At 43.3% G+C, this 22,088-nt stretch overlaps 1 protein-coding gene across 1 annotated transcript in view; it reads left to right on the top strand.

The window, feature by feature from the left end:
• Positions 1 to 22,088, top strand: part of syn2b (synapsin IIb) — a 393,937-nt gene that overhangs the window by 116,832 nt on the left and 255,017 nt on the right. The gene's annotated exons all lie outside the window — the stretch shown is intronic.

Genomic DNA, 22,088 nt, shown 5'->3' with positions numbered 1-22,088 from the left:
ACAAGAGACTCTGGGGATCGGCATTGGATCAGAATCCTGAATTTCCTTCCTTAAGGGCCTGTCCCACGAGCATGCGACCTGCATGCGGCAAGCGCGACCTAAAGGTCCGGTCCCACCAGCATGCGGCAGCATGTGGCAAGCACGACCAAACCAGAAGCGGGAGCCGCACGGAGGTCGAGTGAGTGACATGGCGTAGAGGCGGCTGCGTATGCCCGTCGAGGCGGTTGGTACGGCGTAGAGGCGGCTGCGTATGCCCGTCGAGGCGGTGCATACGGCGTCGAGGCGGCTGCGGGCCGGCAGGCCGTTGCCGCGCGGAATATTTAAACACGGTCATTTTTTCGGAGCCCCGCGTGATGTCGGAACCTGCTCCGCACAACTCCATACGGCTCCGGCGATCGAAGTGGGACCGGCCCCGCGAGGCCGTACGGAGTTAGGTCGCATGAGCCATACAGAGCAGGCGCATGCTGGTGGGACCGGCCCTTTAGGTCACGCTTGCCGCATGGAGTCGAATGCTCATGGGACAGGCCCTTCACAGTACAGCGGATTCCATTCATGTGACAAAATGCAGCCATTCGAATAAGCAGCTCAGCGAGGCAGTGAGGCTTGGTCAATAAACACTGGCACAGCTCATGTTTCCCTTGCCTTGTAAATGGCTACAACCTCCACGCTTTAGCAACTCTGGAAGGTATTATATTTCTGAGGTGATCATATTGCCTAATCGCTAAATATCTTCAAGACATGTACTTTGTTGTTTTTGACAGTGAGGATGGTGGCCTGAGACTACATGCAATAGTGATCAGCTGATAGATTGGACAGGCCAATACAGGTGTGTGAGGTGATGGATCAATTGGAGGCCTCATTAGAGTAGGACATTTAATGTGAATGGCAGCAACCTAAGGAGTATTAAGGTACAAAGGGCCTTGATGTATAGATTTCTTCAGTACATATAGATAGTGTACTGAAGAAGGATACTTGCCAGGTCTCAAGAAGGGTCTTGACCCGAAACGTCACCCATTCCTTTTCTCTAGAGATGCTGCCTGACCCGCTGAGTTACTCCAGCACTTTGTGTCTATTTTTGGTGTAAACCAGCATCTGCAGTTCCTCTCCTGCACAACTTTATAAATTGTTGATTAACGATGGTGGGCACTTCTGGTCATCACTCTACAGGAAGGCGATACAAGAGAAGGCAAAAAGCAAACGGCCGGACAGACTCAACAGGTCAGGCAGCATCTGGGGAGGCAAATGGATAGACAATGCTTTGCAGTCGAGACCCTTCTTCAAAAGTTAATTGCATTGTCAAAGACCCAGAGAAGATTCATCAGGAATTTGCCTCGGATGGTATGTTTCAGATACAAGGAGTGGCTGGAAGTGTTGGAGTAGAGAAGGCCGAAGTTGACTTGATAGAGATATGGAGAATTGTGAGTGGTAGAGATAGAATAGATAGTAAGAAACCCTTCCTCATGGCAGGGTGTCTAAAATTAGAGGGTATAGGTTTTGATGAGATTTGAGAGTTTTTTTTACGCAGCGAGGCACTGCAATGTGGAAAGCATTGCCTGTGAAGGCCACGGACTCCAGTGGTCTCCCAACATTTAAGAAGCATCTGGATGATCAATTGAATTTCCGAGATGTAGTGGGTGACAGATCAAGTGCTATCAACATAGAAAGATATAAAATAGGTGCAGGAGTAGGCCATTCAGCCCTTCCGGCCTGCACCGCCATTCAATATGATCATGGCTGATCATCCAACTCGGTATCCTGTACCTGCCTTCTCTCCCTGATCGCTTTAGCCACAATGGCCACATCTAACTCCCTCTTAAATAGAGCCAATGAACTGGCCTCAACTACCTTCTGTGGCAGAGAATTCCAGAGATTCACCACTCTCTGTGTGAAAAAATGTTTTCCTCATCTCGGTCCTAAAAAATTTCCCCCTTATCCTTAAACTGTGACCTCTTGTTCTGGACTTCCCCAACATCGCGAACAAGCTTCCTGCATCTAGCCTGTCCAACCCCTTATGAATGTTGTAAGTTTCTATAAGATCCCCCCTCAATCTTCTAAATTCTAGCGAGTACAAGCCGAGCCTATCCAATCTTTCTTCATATGAAAGTCCTGACATCCCAGGAATCAGTCTGGTGAACCTTCTCTGTACTGCCTCTATGGCAAGAATGTCTTTCCTCATATTAGGAGACCAAAACTGTACACAACACTCCAGGTGTGGTCTCACCAAGACCCTGTACAACTGCAGTAGAACCTCCCTGCTCCTATACTCAAATACTTTTGCTATGAATGCTAACATACTACTTTTAATGACTGGTGTACCATGACACCCAGGTCTCGTTGCATCTCCCCCTTTCCTAATTGGCCACCATTCAGATAATAGTCTACTTTCCTGTTTTTGCCACCAAAGTGGATAACCTCACATTTATCCACATTATACTGCATCTGCCATGCATTTGCCCACTCACTCAGCCTATCCAAGTCACCTTGCAGCCTCCTAGCATCCTCCACACAGCTAACACTGCCCCCCAGCTTTGTGTCATCCGCAAACTTGGAGTTGCATTCAATTCCCTCGTCCAAATCATCTATCCTTCGAGATCTTTATCATTAGCTCATGTTCCCAATCTTCCCTTAATGCTTCTGTTGAGGGTGATTCTCTATTTAATATATTATTATAAAAGTATGATATTAATTTTTGTGAATCAGCCTTAATATTCATTGCTTCTTCTAAAGGATCTAAAAATATAGTTTGAAATCTATGTGTATATTTCTTCATAAAGTCACATACCTGTATATATTTAAAATATTGATTATCCTTCAATTTAAATTTTAATTTTAATTGTTGAAATGATAACAGTTTGCCCACTTCATACATATCCCCTACTTTCCTAATCCCCAGTCTATCCCATTGTTGATATGCGTTGTCGATGAGAGAAGGTTTGAATGCGGGGTTGTTCAATAGTGGGGTTAGTACTGATAAATTATTTAATTTCAAGGATACTTTTATTTGTTTCCAAATTCTTATTATATTGTGAATAATTGGGTTCTTCTTATATATTATACTGTTCAATTTTATCGGTGAGAGCAGGATCGTTCCTATATCGTGCGGATAGCACTCCTCTTTCTCCATTCTTATCCACTCCAACTGCTGAGTGGAGCTATCCAGCCAGTACATTATGTTCTTAATATGCACTGCCCAGTAGTAATACATAAAGTTAGGTAATGATAAACCCCCAACTTCTTTAGATTTGCACAAATGCTTTCGTTGAATTCTATGTGTTCTGTAGTCCCATATAAAATGAGTAATAGTGGAATCTAGTTTTTTGAAAAAATATTTTGGAATATATATTGGGATCGCTTGAAACAAATATATTAATTGTGGTAAGAAAGTCATTTTTATAGCGTTAATTCTACCTATCAATGAGAGCGGAAGCGTTTTCCAAAATTTAATCGTATCATTCAGTTTATTTAATAGTGGTATAAAATTGGCACTAAATAATGATTTGTGTCTTCTCATAATTTGAATACCCAGATACTTGAATTTTTCTGTTGCAATTTTGAAGGGGAATTTTAGTAAGTGTCTCGAATCCTGTGGTTTTAAAGACATAATTTCGCTTTTATTCCAATTTATTCTATATCCTGAAAAAGAGCCGAATTCCTCAATTAGTGTTAATAATGTGGGTATACTCGTTTGTGTATTAGTAATATATAAAAGGATATCATCAGCATATAATTAAATTTTATTCTTTGAGTCCTTGCTGTTATATCCGTGAATATTCGGGTGATTTCTAATCCTTTCGGCCAGCGGTTCTATCATAAGGGCAAATAGCAATGGTGATAAGGCACACCCTTGCCTATTACCCCTTGATAAGTAAAATTTTGGAGATAGCGTATTGTTAGTTAATATTCTTGCCGTAGGTCTATCGTAAAGTAGTTTAATCCATCTAATAAAATTCTCTCCCGTATTAAATTTTTGGAGTACCTTGTATAAATACTGCCATTCTACTTGATCAAATGCCTTCTCTGCATCCAACGTGATAACTGAAATATCTTCATTGTCCTCATTATGAGAGTACATTATATTAAAAAGCCTTCTCAAATTATTAAATGATTGTCTTTTGGGTATAAATCCCGTTTGATCCGTATTTATTAAATTGTTAATATAATTATTTAGCCTTCTAGCTAGAATCTTTGCTAAAATTTTCTGATCCGTATTTAGAAGTGAAATAGCTCTATAAGAACCCGGTTCATCTAAATCTTTATCTTTTTTTGGTATAAGCGTTATTGTTGCTTCTGCTAGGGTTTCTGGTAGTTTATTTTCAGTATAAGCTTGCATGTATAAATTGAATAATCTTGGTACAATTGACCCCTGAAATCTTTTATAAAATTCATTACTAAAACCGTCTGGTCCTGGGGTCTTCCCATTTTTCAGTGAGTTTATTATGTGTTTTATTTCTTCACTAGTAATCCGTGCTCCTAATTGCTCTTGTTCTAAACTATCCAATTTTGGGAGCTTGCAATTATCTAAATAAATTGTAATTTTACTTACATCTGTCTTTATTTTAGATGTATATAAATTATGATAAAATTGGGCAAACCTCTTATTAATATCCTTAGGCAATGTTAGAAACTCACCCTTATCCGATTTAATTTTAGTAATAGTTTTTTCCTTTTCTCGTTGCTTCAGTTGCCTTGCAAGTAGTTTATGTGGCTTATCCCCAAATTCGAAGTGTGCTTGTTTTTCTAATTTGGAATCATCTTATTACTCTAGCTGATAGTATTCTATTGACTTTATATTTCAATAAAGTTATCTTATTATGTTTATTTATGGTTGGGTCAGTTGCATTGTCCAGTTCTAGTAATTTTATTTTCTGTTCTATCCGCTGAAGTTCTCTTTTATTTTCCTTATTTTGAAAACTTTGGTAAGAGATTATGACACCGCGAATATATGCCTTGAAGGTTTCCCATAATAGTGGTGCATAATAGCACTAATCTCATATGTGGGACCTTATCAAAGGCTTTCTGAGAGTCCAGGAACACTACATCCACTGGCTCTCCATTGTCCATTTTCCTAGTGACATCCTCAAAAAATTCCAGAAGATTAGTCAAGCATGATTTCCCTTTTGTAAATCCGTGTTGACTCGGACCGATCCTGTTACTGCTATCCAAATGTGTCGCTATTTCATCTTTTATAATTGACTCCAGCATCTTCCCCACCACCGATGTCAGGCTAACTGGTCTATAATTCTGTTTTCTCTCTCTTAAAAAGTGGGACAACATTAGCTACCCTCCAATCCACAGGAACTGATCCTGAATCTATAGAACATTAGAAAATGATCACCAATGCATCCATGAGTTCTAGAGCCACTTCCTCCATCACCCTAGGTCTGCTGGCCACTAGTACATATGGGACAAGTTCCTTCATTACCTTCCTACACAAGACATGGAAGGTTATGGTCCCAATTGGGATTAGTGTAGATGGGTTAAAGGATTGGAATGGATGTGGTCAGCAAAAGGGCCTATTTCTGTGCTGTACAACTAGAAGACTCAACATCCAACACACTTTGAGAAAGAACATTCAGAATAGTGAAAGATTTGGATAAAGTGGATATGGAGAAGATGTTTCCATTAGTGGGGGAGCCTAGGACTAATGGTCATAGCCTCAATTAAAGGACTTCTTTTAGGAAGGACATGAGGAGAAATGTCTTTCAAACAGAGAGTGGTGAATCTCTGGAATTCTCTGCCACAGAAGGTAGTTGAGGCTAGTTCATTGGCTATATTTATGAGGGAGTTAGATGTGGCCCTTGTGGCTAAGGGAATCAGGGGGTATGGAGAGAAGGCAGGTACGGGATACTGAGTTGGATGATCAGCCATGATCATATTGAATGGCGGTGCAGGCTCGAAGGGCCGAATGGCCTACTCCTGCACCTAATTTCTATGTTTCTATGTTTAGAATCAACTTTTACTGGGTTTGTATTCTGCCTGTACTTTAAATGAATGTGCTTCTCGCCATCTTTAGTTTAGTTTAGTGTAGTTTAGTTTGGAGATACAGCGCCCTTCAGCCCACGGAGTCCGCGCCAGCCAGCGATCCCTGCACACTTACACTATCCTACACACACTAGGGACGATGTTTTAGTTAAACCAAGCCAATTGACCTACAAACCTGTATGGCATTGGAGTGTGGGAGGTAACCAAAGATCTGTGAGAAAACCCACGTGGGTCACGGGACGAAGTTACAAACTCCGTAGAGACAGCACCCGTCGTCAGGATCGAACCCTGATCTCAGGCACTGTGAGGCAGTAGCTCTACCGCTGCGCCACCGTGCTGCCCTGTTTATCCATTCACATTTAAAGACATGTGTGGCTGAACAATAAAGTGCCATTGCACTTCATTCAACAAATTGAAAGACTTGCTATTCGGTCTATATTTTCTCTCCTTTTTCCTTCTGCTGCTAGACTTCCACAGTTCTCTGTGTGTTAAATGATATTTAATCAGCACAAAAACCGTGGTCTTTCACATCCATTTTGTTTTCCCAAGTAATAGAGCTGACAAAGCTCATGGTCTTCCTAAAATGCAATAGTGTCAATGGAGGTTTTATTTGTCTCATATACAACTGCACAGTGACATTTATGTTGCATATATTACACAAGCGGGCGCCAACATTATTGACGCCATTATTCAAAGTCCAAAGTACGTGCTCGATGTACTGGAGCATATCCCGCGGACCGACATCCCCCTCCTCTCCTAGACCAGCCATCTTTGTCATAAGGTCATAAGGAATAGGAGTAGAATTAGATCATTCGGCCCATCAAGTCTACTCCGCCATTCAATCATGGCTGATCTATCTCTCCTTTATAATGGGCCTGTCCCACTTACGCAACTTTTTCGGCAACTGACGCACGTGTCATAGGTCGTAGCAGGTCGCTGAAGATTTTCAACGTGTTGAAAATCCAGCGGCGACCAGAAAGACGCTACGACTCTTTGGGCGACTGAGGAGACGACTCACGACCATACAGACGACACCCTGGCAACAAGCCTGAATGGTCGTGAGTAGTCGTCCAAAATGTCGTACCTTGTTCTGGTCGTCGCTGATGTTCAACATGTTGGAAATTTTCGGTGACCTGCAAAGACCTGTGACAGGTGCCGGCAAGTCGCCGAAATATTTGCATAAGTGGGACATGACCATAACCCCATTCTGCTGCCTTTTCCCCACAACCCCTAACACCCGTACGAATCAAGGATCTATCTATCTCTGCCTTAGAAAGATCCACTGACTTGGCCTCCACAGCCTTCTGTGGCGAAGAATTCCACAGATTCACCACCCTCTGACTAAAGACATTTCTCCTCATCTCCTTCTAAAAAGAATATGTCCCGGGGGCACCTCCTGCAGCCTAACTGAAGGCACTGGAGGCATTACCCTGGTTCACCTTCCGATCGGTCCTTGTTCCTCGTGCCCGACCTCTCCAGCTCACTCCCATCTGCCGAACCTCCGGGCGGGTTCCCGATCCTGCTGACCACAAGGTCCCGCTGACCACAAGGTCCCGCAAGGTTCCATGCAATATATGTCACTGTATAGGAAGGAACTGCAGATGCTGGTTTAAACCAAAGAGAGACACAACAAGCTGGAGTAACTCAGCGGGTCAGATAGTATATGTGGAGAGAAGGAGCAGGTGATGTTTCGGGACCAGACCCTTCTTCACTGTGCTGTCAGGTGCTTTGTTCCTTTCAGCTGTTTGATTTAAAATTACAAAATATTTGTCAACTGTGCATTGAAATTTCTGCCCTGCATTCATTAATGTGTTATTACTGATCTTTCAAACATAAGAAAAGAATCATCATTTAGTTTTTTAAAATTGTACATTCGGATTGAACCCCAGTTTCTCGTTTCCAAACACTGTTGCTTTGGGTGGCACTTGTATTGTTGAGATTGATCGTATGAAGTGGTGTGTGGGTGGGTGGTGCTGACTGTAATAAATCTCATTTTAAAATTCTGGACTAGTTATATATGACATGTAACTAAGTGAATCATTAACTTGATAAGCTTTTTTTGTAGTCCCCAAGTGCTGCAAACTTTCACAGAGTTACATAGAAGTGCACTGAATCTATAGGATAAATGCAGACCATTCAGCCCATCTAGTTCTGTCTGAGCAAGAGACTTCAGCCTTTTTATTTGTCTTATCACAGCCTTTTGGAATTTATTTTTAATTTTATTTTTAGCTTTCTAAGTTATCCTCAGATTTCCCTTCAAACGCACTTGAACTGTTTACTCATCAGTTCATGTGATAGGAGTAGAATTAGCCCATCAAGTCTACGTCTATCTTTCCCACTCAACCCCATTCTCCTGCCTTCTCCCCATGACCACTGACCCCCGTACTAATCAAGAATCTCTCTATTTCTCGTTGCCTTAAAAATATTCACTGACTTGGCCTCCAATTCCAATTCATTATCCTCTGACTAAACAAATTCCTCCTCATCTCCTTCTTAAAGGAACGGTCCATTTATTCTGAGGCTCTGACCTCTGGTCCTAGACTCTCCCATGAGTGGAAACATCCTCTCCACATCCACTCTATCCAGGACTTTCAGAAGCAAGTTGCACAATGGCTGTTATGGTATATTGAAGCTGCGTGGCAGCCATTAGGAGAATGTTTGAAGCAGTACCTTAGAGTCACAGAGAGATACAGAGTGGAAACAGGCCCTTCGTACAACTTGCCCACGCCGGCCAACATGTCCCAGCTACACTAGTCCCACCTGCCAGCATATCCCTCCAAACCTGTCCTATCCATGTACCTGTCTAACTGCTTCTTAGACGTTAGGATAGCCCCTGTCTCAACCACCTCTGGCTGCTTGTTCCACACATCCACCATCCTTTCTTTGAAAAAGTTACCCCCCAGATTCCTATTAAATCTTTTCCCCTTCACCATAAATCTATGTCCTCTGGTCCTCGATTCCCCAACTCTGGGCAAGAGACTCTGTGCATCTACCCGATCTATTCTGCTCATGATCTTATACACCTCTATAAGATCACCCCTCATCCTCCTGTGCTCCAAGGAATAGATTCCCAGCCTACTCAACCTGTGCCAGTAGCTCAGACCCTCTAGTCCTGGCAACATCCTTCTGCAGTTGATATATTGCAAGACATTGTTTCTCGATCTGATTCCACACAAGCACCTTCATTTGCTTTGGTTTATTTCTGTTATTGATTCAAGTTTGTAGTAACCTGCTCAGACCACTGCTCAGCTACCCAAATACACCGATGTGTCCTCTGCGGTCGATAACAACTCAATAGGAAATCGAATCTTAGAGGTAATATTCTGTCTAGCTGATTTATTATTAATCATTAATTCTTTTCAGCTTGTAATACTCAGAAGAACGATCACAAATCCTAAAGTTTTGTTTGATAAATTAAAATGACTTTGTATTGCAAACAATTTATTCACTTTGTGGTGAACTTTAATCCCATTTTATGTGTTACCATTGGCTCAATACGATCCTTCATCAGTTGTACAACTCTAGACACAGAAAGCTGGAGTAACTCAGTGCGGACAGGCAGCATCCCCGGAGAGAAGGAATGATGATGTTTCGGGTCAAGACCATTCTTCCCACACACAACTCTATCTGCCTAAATTAAAAGAAAACAAGGATACATGGCATACCTCCAGCAGCTTAGGCTGGTTATGTGTAGCAAGACCCGAAACGTCACCCATTCCTTCTCTTCGTCGAGAGATGCTGCCTGTCCCGCTGAGTTACTCCAGCATTTTGAGCCTGTCTTCGGCTTAGATTGGTTAGTTGGTTAGGGAAGGTTCTTTCCTGTTTTACCTTGTTACATCTTGCAAAGAGTCATTTTCTCTAAGATAATTAATGACAATAATAATAATAATTATGTGTGCTTAAAACTACAAAGACATAAGTCAATGATCAGTGGTAAACAGTCTAGTTTGGTTGTCTATTATCTAAATGGTGGCCGATTGGGAAAGGGGGAGATGCAGCGAAACCTGGGTGTCATGGTACACCAGTCATTGAAGGTAGGCATGCAGGTGCAGCAGGCAGTAAAGAAAGCAAATGGTATGTTAGCTTTCATTGCAAAAGGATTTGAGTATAGGAGCAGGGAGGTTCTACTGCAGTTGTACAGGGTCTTGGTGAGACCACACCTGGAGTATTGCGTACAGTTTTGGTCTCCAAATCTGAGGAAGGACATTATTGCCATAGAGGGAGTGCAGAGAAGGTTCACCAGACTGATTCCTGGGATGTCAGGACTGTCTTATGAAGAAAGACTGGATAGACTTGGTTTATACTCTCTAGAATTTAGGAGATTGAGAGGGGATCATATAGAAACTTACAAAATTCTTAAGGGGTTGGACAGGCTAGATGCAGGAAGATTGTTCCCGATGTTGGGGAAGTCCAGGACAAGGGGTCACAGCTTAAGGACAAGGGGGAAATCCTTTAAAACCGAGATGAGAAGAACTTTTTTCACACAGAGAGTGGTGAATCTCTGGAACTCTCTGCCACAGAAGGTAGTTGAGGCCAGTTGATTGGCTATATTTAAGAGGGAGTTAGATGTGGCCCTTCTGGCTAAGGGGATCAGGGGGTATGGAGAGAAGGCAGGTATGGGATACTGAGTTGGATGATCAGCCATGATCATATTGAATGGCGGTGCAGGCTCGAAGGGCCGAATGGCCTACTCCTGCACCTAATTTCTATGTTTCTATGTTTGTCTAACACAAAATAATGCTGTGCTCTTATTAGACCACTGAAATTGTGACGAACAAATTGGCTTGGCCTTAGTCCATGAGATAATACATTTTAATAGCAAATGAAAGATGTATGCAATAGTAATAATGTAATAACAGTATTGCAATGTAATTGTAGTACTATTAACAATTTCAGTAGTAATAATTTCTGCCTCCAAGCCATCCTGCACAACACTGATACCTTATAAAGTCCACATCACAAGATTAGGAATTGTTCAGTCAGTTCATCTGCATACAATGGCATCTTGCGCGTCTTGCGTTTTTTGTGCTTCTTGGGTGTGGTGGTGGAAAGATTGGTGGGAACAGGGCCGCGACGTGAGCGCTCTTTCCTTGACTCCAACACTGATACTAACAGCCATCTATTATCAACATGGTGCAACATTCAACAAAGAACATCTCCTCCATCATTCGGACTGTTTCTCCCAAAAGCAATTAGAAATCGCAATGGGTCTTCCATTCATGTCAGTAGTGATATTTTCTGTTTTTCTCCTGTTCACTGCAAGCCACGTCTTCTTTCAGGAAGACTTTACATTTGTTAATCAGTGACTAGACAATAGACAATAGATAATAGGTGCAGGAGTAGGCCATTCGGCCCTTCGAGCCAGCATCACCATTCAATGTGATCATGGCTGATCATCCCTAATCAGTGCCCCTATCTAGCTCTCTCCTGCCTTCTCCCCATATCCCCTGGCTCCACTATCTTTAAGTGCCCTATCTAGCTCTCTCTTGAAAGTATCCAGAGAACCGGCCTCCACTGCCCTCTGAAGCAGAGAATTCCACACTCACAACTCTCTGTGAGAAGAAGTTAAAGTAAAATGATGAGTATGTAAGCATTTTGTTCAAAGTGATAAATTATGATGGGTACAATTTGGATTTTCTCCCCATTGTAATCAGTCCATTGAACTGTCCTCTCATAAACTAAAGGTGTAGTTCCAATCTCCCATCCTACCTCATTGCGACCCTTGCACTTTTTTTTAAATCTGCACTTTTATCTACACTTCCTTTTTTCTATCTGCACTACCTCATTTGTCATGCCACAGCACTATATTACTGCAGTTTTATCTTTTCACTACCTGTTGTACTTGTATATGTTTTGTTGTAGTCATGTACAATACGATTTGACAGGATAGCACACAAGGAATGCTTTCCCCTGAATCTCAGTACACGTTAGAACAATAAACCGATACCAATAGATAAAGACAAAATGTTGTAGTAACTCAGCGGAACAGGCAACATCTCTGGAGAGAAGGAACGTATGGCGTTTTGGATCAAGACCCTTTGTCTGAAGAATGATGAGCCACTGATACTTGGGTGGATGTTAATTTTTGTTTATTGTGTGTTTTGTTGTTTATTATTACATGTATGGCTGCAGGCAATGACATTTCGTTCAGACCGAAAGGTCTGAATGACAAATAAAGGATCTAAGTCTAAGTCTAAGTCTAAATATTAGCCATGACACACAGCAGGAGATAGTTTCTCTACTCTTGTTTAAAATGGTGTCATTAGCATCCAGGAGAAAGCAGTGACATTCACAACATTTCCAGTGGGGAGGGAATCCATTCAGCTCATAGGGTCTATGCTGGCTCTACGCACGGACAATCCAACTGGTCCCACCTATGTCTTAATAGAAACATAGAAAATAGGTGCAGGAGTAGGCCATTCAGCCCTTTGAGCCAGAACCGCCATTTAATATGATCATGGCTGATCATCCAAAATCAGTGCCCCATTCCTGCTTTCCTTATCCCTGACCAGTCTGAAGAAGGGCCTCATTCCTTCTCTCCAGCGATTTTGTGTCTATCTACTCCCCTTTTCCCCTGATTCTGTTAGCTCTAACTCCATATCTAACTCTCTCTTGAAAACATCAAATGAATTGGCCTCCACTGCCTTTTGTGGCAGAGAATTCCGCAGATTCACAACTCTCTGGGTGAAAACGTTTTTCGGCATCTCAGCCCTAAATGGCCTACCCCTTATTCTTAAACTGTGACCCCCTGGTTATGGACTCCCCCAACATCAGAAACATTTTCCTGCATCAAGCCTGTCCAATCCCTTAAGAATAGTAAGATTAAATGAGAACCTACCAGTTTGAAGTTTGATCTTTATTTCATGAGGAGTTACGATGAGGGACCCCGTCCAGCCACTCACGCGTCAATCTTCAAAGCAGCGGTGTGAAATCACAGATAATAGTGACTGAATTATGATAGTAAGATAAGTGAAGACTAGAACTACCAGATGACCTTAATGAGGGGTGGGAGCGGAGGGCACGTAGTCCCCCATCATAACTCTTCATAAAATAAAGATCAAACTTCAAACTGGTAAGTTCTTGTTTAATCTTACTGTTTTACTTTGGAGTCACGTGAGTGACTACGTGAAGATTTTAAAGCTCTGTGATTTCATGCCGTAGTTTCAAATCCAGGCGTCTCACTGCATTGATTGACTGAATGAGTAAAGTAATCAACAATGCATAGCCATAACATTGATGCAATCAGTTAATGGTTTATTTATCACAACAATAGTAAACCCTCTATCCCAGGGGAAAACACTGAAGCTTAAGTTTTCCCCTGGGATAGAGGGTTTACTCTTCTTGTGATAAATAAACCATTAACTGATTGCATCAATATTACCATAAGGAAATTACAGCACCACCAAATACCCCAGGTTCTGTAATTTCCTTATGGTAATACTTGTGAAACATCCGTTCATTTGCCCATCCTGCGGCCGCGAGGATATGATTTATTGGGACGTCCAAATCCTTGGCCGCCGATGTTGATGCCGCCCTGGTGGAATGAGATTTAAATTTGTCAGTATCAATGCCTGCATCAACCAGCACCTGCTTCAGCAACCTTGAGATAGTCTGAACCAACACTTTCTTATGCGGCTTCTTATGGCTGATAAAGAATGCTGATTCTGCACCTCTTAAGGTTCTGGTGGCTTCAATCTAACATCGTAAATGTTACGCTACACATAGATGTGGATCCGTAGGATATGCTGAAAAAAACCAACTTACACCCCGTGGCCCTAGGTCTGCTCTGTTTGAGTAAATCATAGACATAGAATGTAATGGCATCTGCTGCTATTTCCATCCTATCTATTCGTAATTCGTAAATAAATGAAGCGATTAGTTTGCCAAGCAAGCTTGCCGCCTGCCGAATTGAGGGTTGGTGCTGTGTAATGAGCTTGATACAACCTTCAATTAACCATAGCCTTTTATCCTTGGGCAGAGTCATGTGCTCTGAATTAATGGTGAAACCCAAGTAATCAATTCCTGTGCTTGGTGATAATTTGGACTTATCTGGATGGATAATAAACCCCAGCCTCTCGAAGGTGAGCTTAACTACTGACACCGATGCTTCTGCTGTAGCCCGAGTGTCCCCCACAATCAAAATATCAAATAGGCTATTACCAAATGGCCCTGCTAAGACTGGTTTTAACAATTTGGTAAATAGTCTAGGAGCTAAGGTTAAACTATTAGGCAATGCTTTGAATTGCCATTATTGACTCATCCAGCTAAATTTTAAATATCTTTGATCATTACCATGCACAGCCACAGAATAATATGCATCTTGAAGATCTATGCTAGCCATATAGCATTTTCTTGAAATTAGCTGTATAGCATTGGCAAATGTCTCCATTTTAAATGTTTATACTGTAAAAAGGGGTTAAGACTCGTCAGATCGAGAATAATTCTACATCCACAATCCTTTTTGCTCTAGGAAAAATACTTGATACAAATTGGTGGTGTTGGTGAACTGACTTCTCAATTACACCTTTTGTACACAATATTTCAAGTTCTGCCTGAATCTCCATATTCTTTTATTTTGAGAAAATACGTGTCCGGCTTGAAACATGCTGAGTAGGAGGATCCAAATATGGGTAGAATTCAATTCTAAACCTCACAATACTGCACAGTACAAATGTATCAAATGTTATTTCTTGCCATTCTTTTAGGAAGAATTGTAATCTTTCTCCAACTTGTAAATGTGAAACACTTAATATGTCTCTTTCAGGACCAGACCCACCTACCTCGGGGTTTGCCGGTGACAATTGTTGTCCCCTGCTCTTAGTGGGAATACTGTTACCTCCACGTGCCTCAGGAGCAGTGCGCCAATAACGCATATATGGGAAGGACCGACTTGTTCCTTCACCGGCCCCAGTCACCGCACGTCGGTAGGGAAACTGATCTGCCGAGCACCGGTGGTTTCATCATCCCCACGGTTTTTGCTTCTTCATTCAGGTCTATTACCCTTTTGGCTACATTCTCTCCAAAAAGCAGATTAGGTAATTGAATATAGGTTGGTTTACAGAGCCCCGCAAACTTCGGGTGTATGTTAGGCCTTATAGCACTTGTACGAATACAGTTTATTTCAAAGTGTGCATTACACATGAGCGCCAAGGCATCCTGTTGTGACACAGACACGTGTTCTTCATCCAAGCCTCTGGCGAAAGCCGTAATGCCTGATCCCAGCAACTTCAACACCCGCTGTAATTTCATTTTTTATGCGCGTACTGCAATGCCCTAATAGCCCCATATTACATTATTCACTGCTGGGACTGCTAGCAGTGCGCAATTCTGCGGGGTTTCATATTTTTTGACAGTCTCACCCATAGTCATTTCCTGGAGCTGATGGGAGAGCAAGTAATTTATTGTCATTGCTATTTCATCTCCCAATGGTTCCCCTGTTAGTCTGGGCACTGCAAACCTTTGTGCCAGACCTGGTATCTTAGGCTCTGGTCCTCATATGATTCGTCATCCGAATCTTGCTGCCCCGTAAAATAATCCTCCTCATGGTGGGGGCGATCTGGTATCCCTGCTTCAGGTGCTTCCAGCGCGGGCTGTCCCGTAGGCCCACGCATAGAAAACCCTTTTACAGGCGCTCCCCGCGCGGGCTCTCCTGTAGGCCCACTCATAGGCAGCCCTCTTTCAGGTGCTGCTAGCGCTGGCTCTACTGTAGGCCAACGTCTATACTGTCTTTCCTCAGACATTGCTGGCGCTGGCTCTACTGTAGGCCAACGCATCAATTGCCCTTGTTCAGACATTGCTGGCGCTGGCTCTCCTGTAAGCCAACGCTGAGCCAGACCTTTCCCAGGTACTGCCTGCGCTGGCTCTCCTGTGGGCCAACGCGGGCTGTACTCCTCTTGGAGTAGGTCTTAATAAATCATTTTCCCCATGAAGAATTCTAAATTGGCGACCCGAGTAGACGTAATGTCTGCCTGAGGAGGGGAAACCTCCGGGTCTGACTCCTCGGAGTATACTGGCCGGACAGACTTTTTGCTGGCCTTGCGCCCTAATGGCACTACAACAGTTCTTTCTATGACCGCTTCTGTAGTTGATGGCCACGCTGCCATCAACTCCTCAAGCGGGCGCCCACTACTCGCAGACCCGCGGTCTTCTTGCGTTTTACCTGCGGTACGCCTCCCCTTTCCTTTACGCACTTTCTCCATTATAACTTGTATTGAACAAAGTACAAGTCTATCCGAAGAAAGAGACCTGAAAGCGAAAGTGAAACCACTTACCTTCAGGCTTTTTAAACTTACCGCTTGGAGGAGCTCTGCCCCTCCACAACTGGTCGCTGCGCTATGCGTCTGACGATATGACCCATGTGCAGCTGACGGAGTCTTCTTTACGTAGTCACTCAAGTGACTCCGAAGTAAAATTGTATATGTTTCTATAAGAATTCCTCTCATCTTTCTAAATTCCAGTTAATTGAATAGGCTGGATAATCTGCTGCCAGCAAGCAGCCTGAATCCACTGGCCACCTCCTCTTGGACCACACTCATCATCCATTGTGGTCCCGGACATAACCTCGCCCAGGTGGGCTGGCACCCACCCCCCTCGATGAGGCCCAGCATGGCACATGGTGTGTGCATGCACAAGGCCAGCTGAGAGCCCGCACTGGGTTAATGACTTGTGCAGCCCCATTTCCCCCACTTGCCAGTCAGCACTGAGATCGATTCTTTGTGAATTTTATTTAAATAACTTGCATACCATTAAAAAAAATTAAAATGGAAAATATTCATAATTTATAAAAAATTAGGCATCGAAGCTGAAAGATGGCTACATGTTAACTTTATAAAGTTCCCAATGTTTAAACTTGTAATGATAATAGTTGTTCATAAGATCATAAGATCAGTAGTGATAGGAGTTGAATTAGGCCATTCAGCCCATCAAGTCTACACCACTATTCAATCATGGCTGATCTATCTCTCCCTCCTAACCCCATTCTCCTGCCTTCTCCCCATAACCCATGATACTCGTACTAATCAGGTAGTTAAATTAATGTTGGTGAATATGTTGGGTCACTTTACCAGATAGGTATTGATTTCACCTCATTCGGTCTTGTCTAAGATCTAATATGAAGTCACGAAGGGTGATCATTCTTCAGCAAATTTGGCCATATTATATATCTGCCACATATGATAGATTTCCATCCAATTTTCTGAGATGCAACGTAAAATTGGAAAATATTTGCCTGAATGTTGAAACAAAGGAGTGGAAATGCTGGTTAATACACAAAAGGTTAGTGTACAATGTATTCATGGTAATGACTTAAAAATGGCCAAAAAACAACATGTATTCACAAAAAGACACAGAGTGCTTGAGTCATTCAGCAGGTCAGGCAGCATCTCTGGACAACATGGATAGGTGACATTTCAGCCTGTTCTCGACCCAAAATGTCACCTATCCATGTTCTCCAGAGCTGCTACCTGAACTGCTGAGTTACTCCAGTACTTTGTGTCTTTATGTGAAATATTTGCCTGACACTTCTTTTTGTTGTCATTCTTAATTCACTACCATTTACCCACCTTACACACATAGCCACAAACTGGAGCCACTTTGTTTATAATGGCACAGAAGTGCAACCAGTGTAAGGTATTTATTTTGCCAATTCTGCTGGTGGCAACAATGAAAAATGGAGCTATGGTGAAGCTTGGAAGAACCTCTAAAGATCCTTGTACTATATACAAGGATGTTTTTATTTCCAGGACCTACATGGGAGAATCCTTCCATTTAAATATTAAATATTGATTCAATTTGATAAAGAATGCACAAATCATTTCAGAAATTCACTCATTTATGAAATAGTTTAGAGCAAAATGTTTCTTTCCGTTTATAAAGTACATGTTCGGCCTGTCTCTATTTAATTCTCTATCTTTAATATTTTTAGAGTTAAAATTGTGGTTTGTGTGCACCACAATTTTATCGAATGTTTAATTTATTTCACAATACAAGCATTTCTTCGAACCACATAAAAACGGTAGGACAGCAAGCTAACAGATTTTCAACCGACACTAAAATAGATGATATCACTGAGACGAAGAAGGTTGTCAACAATTGCAGTGTCACCTTGAGCTGCTGGGTAAGTGGAATAAAAAATGGAATTTAATTCAGTTAAGTGCGAGCTATTGCATTTTGATTCATTAAAAGTGAAACTGCCCCTTTGGCCCTTTGAGTCCATGCTGTCCAACTAACCATCGATCAAGATACAAGATACAAGATAGATTTATTCATCACATGTGCCAGATGGCACAGTGAAATGAAATTCCCATACAGCCATACAATAAAAAAAGGGACACAACACACTATAGGGTTTGACATAAAACATCCCCACACAGCAGAATCAAAGTTTCCCACTGTGTGGGAAGGCACCAAAGTCAGTCTCTTCCTCCATTGTTCCCCGTGGTCAGGGCCTCCCCGTGCCCTCCGCAGTTGCCGCTATGGGCGGCCCAATGTCCAGGACCGCTCGCCGGGGTGTTGTAAGTCCGACGTCGGGGCTGCGGGACGTCCTCAGGTGCGTGGACACCAGAGTCGGCCCCCTCCTACTGGAGTCGGCGGCTTCCAAAGCCCGCAGGCCACGCCTCTGCAAGGCGCCCCAGGACTCCACGATGACTGTCAGCGCCGCCCGCGTTGGAAGCTCTCCCCACCAGAGCTCCATGATGTTGGAGCAGCGGCCCAAGGCTCCGGAGCTCCAAACGGCGACCCAGGTAGGCATCGCCCGCTCCGCGTTGACTGCAGCGCTGCGTCGCCGCTGTAGCAGCCCTGGTCCGGTTCCCGGTCCCTGGCAGGAAAGGCCGCTCCGATCCAGCTGGTAGGCTGCGAGGTGGGGGGCGAGGACGCGACTCGGAGAAATAGTCGCGTCCCCGCCAGGAAGAGACTGGGAGACGGTTTCCCCCTTACCCTGCCCCCCTCCCCCACATAGAAAAGTTAATGTTTCCCCCAACACAAGACTTTAGACTAACTAAAAATTTAAAAAAAGATAGAAATAACAGACAGGCTGTAGGTAGAGGCTGCTGCCAAAAGTCAAAGTATCCTTTATTGTCATTCAGACCTTTCGGTCCGAACGGAATTTCGTGCCTGCAGTCATACATCGAATAAAATAACAAAAACAAACAATAAACACAAATTTAACATCCACCACAGTGAGTTCACCAGGCACCTCCTCACTGTGATGGAAGGCAAAAGTCTTAAAGTCTTTGTCTCTTCCCTCCTTGTTCTCCCTCTGCGCTGAGGCGATCCAGGTGATCGGGACTTACCATCACCCCGCCGGGTGATGGTAAGTCCCGCGGCTGAAACCAGCTCTGCGAACAGGCCCGTTCAAACTCCGCGGCCCGGGGCGGTCGAAGCTGCTGAAGCTGCCGCCCTCCAGTCCAGCGGACGAAGCTGTTGTTGCGGGAGCTCCGGAAAAACAGGTCTCCAACCTGTGACCCGCGAGCTCCCGACGATGTCGCCCACTGGGAACGCGGCCGAGCCTCCGAAGTCAGGCCGCCGCCACTTCCGGTTCTATCTTAGTTCTATCTTATCCCACTTTGGCATCCACTCACTGCACGTTTGGGGCAATTTTACTGAGGCCAATTAACAGATAAATCCACCCATTTTAGGAATGTGAGGGAAACCAGAGCATCCCAGGAAACCCCAAAAATATTAAAGATAGAGAATTAAATAGAGACAGGTCAAACATAAGGTTCATAAACTGAAAGAAAAATGGTGCTCCAAAATAACACTGATCGAGTGGAAGTACACTGTTTCTGAAATGATTTGTACATTCTTTATCAAATATTTAGCATTTAAACAGAAGGGTGGATTCTCCCTTGTAGATCCTGGAAATAAAATATTCAATTTTTGTCACTGGGAGAACGTACAAACGAATAAAACTCAAACAAAACTCCACACAGACAGCAGCCGAGGTCAGGATCGAACCCAGGTCTCTGGCACTGTGAGGCTGCAACTCTACCGGCTGCACCACTGTGCCGCCCATAATTTGGGAAGTCAAACCAGGTAGAACATTCACACTGAACAGTAGGACTCTGGGCGATGTTGTGGGTGTACAAGCATATAATTCCCCGAAAATGCCATAGCAGGTAGACAGGGTGGTGAAAATCGTTTTTGGCATGCTGACCTTCATCAGTAGTGGCATTGGGAGTAGGAATTGGGATGTCATGTTGCACATGTAGAAGGCATTGGTGTGGCCGCACCTGGAGTATTATGGTTGCTTTCAGTCAACCAGCTACAGGAAAGAGGCCATAAGGCTGGAAAGAGTGCATTAAAGATTTACAAGGATAATGCCAGCACTCAAGGGACTAAGTTATTGGGTGAGGTTTGACAGGCTGGGATTTAATAAAGTAGGAGACTGATCTTAGCGATGTCTAAAATCGTGAGGGGAATTGCAGGTCTTTTATTACAAGTTTGGGGATTCAAGAACTCAAGGGCACAGGGTTAAGGTGAGAGGGGAAAGATTTAACAGGAACTTGAGGGGCAACTTCGTTATACATACATAGGATGGTACATACGTGAACGAACTGCCAGAGGAAATGGTTGAGACAGGTATAATAACAACATTTACAGGACATTTCGACAGGTACGTAGATACAAATATTTAGAGACATACGGGTCAATTGCATGTAAGTGGGACTAGCATGGATGGGCATTTTGGCATGAACGGGTTAGCCCGAAGCCTGTTTGGATCTATGCCTCCATCATTCTATGGCAGCTTTAGGTTACAGAACAGCCTGGTAACAAACTTGACCTTGACATTGAAACATTGAAGGTTGCAATTATGTAGTTTCTGATATGACCAGCCCATCTTGTATGGTCTTCCTTCTTAGTTTTAGGTTAGTTTAGAAACACAGTGTGGAAACAGGGCCTACAGCCCACCGAGTCCACACTGACCATTGATCCCTACCCTACACACTAGGGACAATTTACAATTATACCAAGCCAATTAACCTACAAACCTGTTATGTCTTTGGAGTGTTGGAGGAAATCGAAGATCTTGGAGAAAACCCACGCGGTCATGGGGAGAACGTACAAACTCTGTACAGACAGCACCCGTAGTCGGGATCAAACTCGGGTCTCCGCCGGTGCAAGCGCTGTAAGGCAGCAACTCTACCGCTGCGCCACCGTGCCACCCTTCTATGACAAAAGAAAATATGAAATACAGATATTTACATAAAGTCCATGCAGCACCGATCATTATGGGATCTTTAAGTGTCGTGAGTCCTTTGTTGTCTAATTGTAACTAGAGCTCCTCATGGCTACATTGGTGATAATAAATGGTTTTGTTGCCCAGAACTGCATTACCTGCCAATTCTTGGTCTTTCCCCTTCAAGTATTCAAATGAATATAATTTTACAATGACTGCAATCATTGCACCACGTGCTATATTGAAATAGACACAACATGCTGGAGTAACTCAGCGGGACAGGCAGCATCTCTGGATAGTAATGGGTGACGTTTTGTCTCGAGACCCATTTTGGGTCTCGACCCGAAACGTCACCCATTCCTTCTCTCCAGATGCTGCCTGTCCTGCTGAGTTACTCCAGTCTTGTGGATCTATCTTCAGTGTGAACCAGCATCTGCAGTTCCTTCCGACACATTTTGTCTGCTATATTAAAATGATTTGAGGCGACTGCCCGCTGAAGATATGCCTCAGTGTGGCTTTGACCCAGTCCCTGGAGAAAAAACACAAAAGTATCAAGTAAATATCTTGAATTTCATATTTTTCTTATCAAATAGAAGGAAGACGGTTAGCTCATGAAATCTGCACCAGGCCTCAGTGTAATTCTATTCATCCCATTCCTTTACTTATTTTCCCACGAGGTCACAAGGAGAACGTGCAAGCTTCACACAGGCAGCACAGGAGTTTAGGGACAAACCTTGGTCACTGGAGTTGTGAGGCAGCAGTATTCACTGATACACCTCAAAGCTGCTCAATGTGTCTAATGGGCAAATGCTGCCAGCAGCAATATAGGGTGGTTGCACAAAAGGTCACTGGGTCATAAGGCTCAACGCACTGAGCTGCTAAATCCAACTGGAAGACATCCGTCACTTCCGGTACATGTTATTAATGCTAG

The sequence above is a fragment of the Leucoraja erinacea genome, chromosome 16 (genome assembly GCF_028641065.1).
Source record: "Leucoraja erinacea ecotype New England chromosome 16, Leri_hhj_1, whole genome shotgun sequence".
Classification (NCBI taxonomy): Eukaryota; Metazoa; Chordata; class Chondrichthyes; order Rajiformes; family Rajidae; genus Leucoraja; species Leucoraja erinaceus.
Note: the sequence above shows the minus strand (reverse complement) of the source record. Positions and strands in the feature narration are given on the sequence as shown.